Below are 5,767 nucleotides of genomic sequence, written 5' to 3' on the forward strand. Positions count from 1 at the left end.
CCCTGGAGACCCAGGATCAAATCCCACATCGGGCTCCCGGTGCATGGAGCCTGCTTCTCCCTCTGCCTGTGTCTCTGCCCCTCTCTCTCTCTCTGTGTGACTGTCATAAATAAATTAAAAAAAGAAAATTAAAATATAGAAAAAAAATACTAGTTTTCTTTTCCTTTAATCCTTATAACACTAGTCCTGAGATTTTAAAAAGGAAATAGAATAAAATAAAATGAAATAAAATAAAATGCAGAGCAAGACTATCAGACAAGAAGAGACTCAAAAACAACCAACCAGAGGCACCTGGATAGCTCAGATGTCTGCCTTCCGCTCAGGTCATGATCCCAGGGTCCTGGAATCAAGTCCTGCATTGGGTTCCCTGCTCAGCAAGGGCAGGGAGGTCTGCTTCTCCCTCTCCCTCTGACCCTCCTCCCTGCTCGTGTTCTCTCTCTCTATCAAATAAATAAAATCTTTAAAAAAAATTTTAAGTCTTCCTGTTCTCCACCATGGTGCAGGATCAAGATGAAAAGGAGAACCCCATGCGGGAGCTTCACATCTGCAAATTCTGCCTCAACATCTGTGTGGGGGAGAGTGGAGACAGACTGACCCGCGCAGCCAAGGTGCTGGAGCAGCTCACCGGCCAGACCCCAGTGTTCTCCAAAGCTAGGTACATGGTTAGATCCTTTGGTATCAAGAGAAATGAAAAAGACTGCTGTCCACTGCACAGTCCGTGGGGCCAAAGCAGAAGAAATCCTGGAGAAAAGTCTAAAGGTGTGAGAGTATGAGTTAAGAAAAAATAACTTCTCCAATACTGGAAACTTTGGTTTTGGGATCCAGGAGCACATTGATCTGGGGATCAAATATGACTCAAGCATGGTATCTACAGCCTAGACTTCTATGTGGTAACACTATGTGCGATGCTGAAACCTGGGTAGGCCAGGCTTCAGCATTGCAGACAAGAAGCACAGGACAGGCTGCACTGGGGCCAAACACGGAATCAGCAAAGAGGAAGCCATGCGCTGGTTCCAGCAGAAGTATGATGGGATCATACTTCCTGGCAAATAAATTCCTGTTTCTATCCAAAAGGCCAATAAAAACTTTTCGGTGAAATGTAAAAAAATAATAATAATAATAATTAATAAATTAAAAAAACAACCAAACAAAATGGGTAACTGTGCTTTTTTTCTAGGAGATGAAATGAAGCCAATCAATTTGATTTGGCTCGCTTCAGCCCATATCCGTTGAATGTTTCTGCATATCAAGGGGCATATTTAATGTCTAAAAGAATGGAGATCAACGTAGTTAAAGAAAAGCCTCCAAACCATACAAATTTAATATAAATGAAAACTTTACCTTATCTTAGGAGGGAACCAAAAACAACACCCACTAGATTTAGATTAATTCAAAGAGAACTTTCTCAAGCCACCATGAGCATACCCTTTCTTCCCAGGCAGTGGGACTTTTCTGTCTAAATAAGAGAAATTGTGCATGAGGAATTCTATTCACTCATTTAACAAATATTTATTAAGCACCCACTGCATGTGAGGCCTATAGTAGTTGAGGCTATGTCAATCAGCATAACAAACACAAACCACTCCTTCATGGAGCTGCAACCAAAATAAGTCAATTATGTATCACGTTAGAGGATGAAAAGCAAGGAAAGGGAATGGGATGGGGTATCTTCTAATCAGGTAGTCAGAGAACGCCTCCTACAGGTTACATCTATGCAAAGACTATGAAGAATGGATGTGACTAAGCGTTTGGGTGTCTTAGGAAAGAACATTCTATCATGTCCTAGAAAGCTAGTTTGATTCATCATGGAATGGGGAAGGAGCCTTCTAGGCAAAGGGAACAGCAAGAGCAAAATCCCTACTAACAGGGACTGTGTCAACTGGTAAACAGCAAGGAGCCTCATGTGCCTAGGAAAATATTAGCAATCATCTTCTATGACCAGGTCATAGAAGAAACGAGAAAAGGAAAATGAATGTAGGCCATGGTAGACATGGTGTCAATTCTGCATGAGCCTGGGAGCTGCTAGAATTGAGACAGGTAACAGCAGCATCTGACTTGGCTCCCAGTCAAGTGGGTGAGGTGCAGAGTGCAGAGGTGGTGGTGAGGTTTTGAACATGCCTCAAAGATAGAGCCAGCATGAACCTCCTACACTGGGTCTTATTTTTGAAGGTACACAGAAGGCAAGACAACTCCAAAGATCATAGCCTGACAAACTGACGTTAGCATGACTGAGAAAAGGAAGACCCTAACAAGTAACTGGTTCAAGAAGAAAGATTAGGAATTCAGTTTGTACCCATGAGGTTGAGCTGCCTCTCAGATGTCCAAGAGCAAATATTGAGCAGACAGTTGGATATATAAGTCTGGAGTTCTGAGAGAGGTGCTATCTAGCGATGTTAGAGAGCTTCACCAGTACATGGATGAAGGATAAGAGGGCATTAGGTCATCAAAGAAGAAGTGTAGACCAAGAAAAGGAGAAGATCTAGTGCTGAACTCTCAGACTCCAATATTAAATGAAAAGGACAAACACTTAAAAAGCTACAAATGTTAAGTAAGACCAAATATCAGAAGCTGGGAAGGCAGAAATGGAAAAGTAACTGCTAAGTACACCACCTGTGTGAGTTTATCTGCAAGGACACCTGGGTGGCTCAGCAGTTGAGCATCTGCCTTTGGCTCACAGCCTGATCCCGGGTCTGGAATTCGAGTCCCACATCAGGCTCCCCGTGAGAAGCCTGCTTCTTCTCTGCCTATGTCTCTGCCTCTCTCTCTCATGAATAAATAATAAATCTTTTTTTTTAAAAGAGCTTATTTGCAGGGGTGCCCACCATCTCACTGCACGGTAAGTCATTTGGCCCCTTTTGAATTCAAAACAATCCTTATCTCCTTTCTTTATAAGCTGGTCAATGTAACCACCCTATTTGCAAACTGATTGCCTCACTGATTTCTGGTTCTGGGTTGAATGTCAGGGAAGGAAGGAATAACCAAGGTTGAGACAAAGTCTAGGCAATCATGGGAGAGTGTCCTCAGCACACAGCCTGGAACCAAACAGTCTGCCTTGCCTTTATCCAGCACACCCACTGGATCTGCACATTGATCTGGTTGTGTCAGTAAACAGACCTGCCCAGAGTTCATTTTGCCTGATAAAATCCACATGTGCTCTAAGCTTACCAGTACTAAAGGGACAGCAATAGGAGTTTTTGGGATCCACTTTGACTAAGAATGAGATTCCAGTCAATATCCTTTTAAAAAAGGATTAAAATATATTGTTTATCACAGGAAGAAAAATGTTCTCTTGAATCCTCTGAAATGTGTAAAGCTTTTATAATTCCTATATTTGAAAACAAGGTAACAAGTAAATTCTCATACTCCACGGTGGGACACGGAGGCAGCAGTGACTTGCTCTGCAAAGGTCTGTGGAAAGGATTTGGGTGGCAGGGGGTGGGAGGACATAAAGTTATTTCATTAGAGGGAAGCAGTTCTTACTATTATCTCCCTGGAGTGTGCTCTTTTGGGGGTGGGGTGCAGGAGACGACTTTCTGGTCAGATGAACCCACATTTGAGCTTCATAGTGTCACATACCTGTGCAAGTCATTTTACTTCTCCAACTTTGAATCCCCTCATTTGTAAAATGTGAGTATTAGTTTGCTGGAGTTGCTATAACAAAGTACCACAGACTGAGTGGCTTCAATAACAGGAATTTATTTTCTCACAGATCTGGAAGCTAGAAGTCCAAGATCAATAGCTCAACAGAGCTATTCCTTCTGAGGCTTCTCTTTTCTGCTTGTAGATAGCTGTTTCTCCCTGTCTTCATATGGTCTTCCCCTACGCTTGCCTGTGTCCTCCTCTCCTGGTAAGGACAATAGTCACATTGGATTAAGGTCCCTAATGACCTTATTTCCTCTAGTCTGCTCTTTAAGGACTCTACCTTCAAATACTATGATATTCTGAGGTATAGGGGGTTGGGACTTCAGCACATGAATTTTGGGAGACACAGTTCAGCCCATAACAATGTGGACAATGGGGCAGCCCGGGTGGCTCAGCAGTTTAGCTCCACCTTCAGCCCAGGGAGTGATCCTGGAGACCCGGAATCGAGTCCCACATCAGGCTCCCTGCATGGAGCCTGCTTCTCCCTGTGTCTCTGCCTCTGCCTCTCTCTCTGCCTATCATGAATAAATAAATAAAATCTTTAAAAAAAAAAACAATGTGGACAATCTACTTGTAGGCAGTATTATATTATGTTTTGAGTATGTATTATGTATACATAACAACTATGTCTGATAATCAAAGCTCTGTTTTTAAATGTTTATTTATATACACAAAATTTTTTTAAGTGCCCATAGTCTATAAGGAATTCTCATAATTCCAATGTGAAACCAGAGTAGATGTTTACAAAAGCATACTTAAGTCTAACTTTTTTAATATATGGGAATATTTTAATGTAATTTTCTTTAAGATTATTTCAGGTGTCCTTGGGAGCAATAAGAGTCTTCTCAAAAGACACAGTAGCTGGAGCTCAGTCAGTTAAGCATCCGACTCTTGGTTTTGACTCAGGTCATGATCTCAGCCATGAGATGAGCCCCACATCAGGCTCCATGCTTAAGATTCTCTCCCCCCTTCTCCCTCTGCCCCATCCCCCACACCTCCCACCTCTCTCTTGCTCTCTCTCTCTCTCTCTCAAAAAAAAGGGGGGGCAATCTTGGTAAAGCATTAGAGGAGAGAGTGGTACTGTGATAAGAAAAATTAATATAAATCATTTTTGGAGATGTGATCCAAAGGGCGTAAACAGACTGGTCAACATAAATTTAGTTGCAGTTTTACTATTTGTTAATTGTGTAACTTTCACCCTCAACAAATTTTAGCTCCTTTCTCCTTGACTAGTGTGGTAATATGCTCCAAAGACACAATATTGTGGTAACAATTTGGGGGAAACATAATTTTATGAATTAAAAATTCAACAATTTTGTCTTTTCTCTAGAGAATCAAGGCACAAAGTAAGTGATCAATATATATTGGATGGGTGGATGGATGGATGCATAGATGAATGGATGAATGCATAGATGGATGCATGGATGGGAAAGTAAAATAATATAGGAACATACGAAGATTTTTTTGAGTCTTACTTGACCTAAACTCTAGCCAAATACTGATGTGTATTTGGCACCTCCTCCTGCTACTCTCCTGTATCCTCTCAAGGTAGGTGCTGTGGAATGGATGCTATTAAAGGCTATATTTCAGGGGAGCCTGGCTGGCTTAGGAGGAAGAGCATGCAACTCTTGATCTTGGGGTTGTGAATTTGAACCCCACATTGGGTACAGAAATTACATACATAATTCTACATACATAAATAAGATTATATTTCAGTTGTGAAACCACATTGCCTCTTGTTCTATTGGCCACATAGCTGAAGCCGATTTAGGTTGAGCTTGCTACCAAGTCTGGTGTAATGCTCGCTCCTTCTCTTTTTTTTTTGTTTTTTTGTTTTTTTTCCCCCCGCTCCTTCTCAAAACCTGCTCCCCCATTGAGTCTAGTTAAAGACTCAATCCCTCCGATATTAAGCATCCAAGATCATGTGCAATGTAGTCACTCCTAGGCAAGTCCCAGGAAGAGATGTTCATGCCCACTAGGACCATTCTAATCTTCACCATGTATACTTTAGTCTCTAGGTTTCTGGTTAAGAAAGGCAGTTTTCTAACAACTCCCAAATATTCTACATCTGAGCTTTAAGACACATTGTAGCTACTTTGCATATTCTTCCCTTCCCTTCACTCCC

General features: G+C 41.7%; 1 pseudogene; it reads left to right on the top strand.

The window, feature by feature from the left end:
* Window positions 1–490: 490 nt before the first annotated feature.
* Window positions 491–1,105, top strand: LOC112927416 (large ribosomal subunit protein uL5-like; annotated as a pseudogene).
* The last annotated feature ends 4,662 nt before the right edge of the window (window positions 1,106–5,767 follow it).

The sequence above is a fragment of the Vulpes vulpes genome, chromosome 4, assembly GCF_048418805.1.
Source record: "Vulpes vulpes isolate BD-2025 chromosome 4, VulVul3, whole genome shotgun sequence".
NCBI lineage: Eukaryota > Metazoa > Chordata > Mammalia > Carnivora > Canidae > Vulpes > Vulpes vulpes.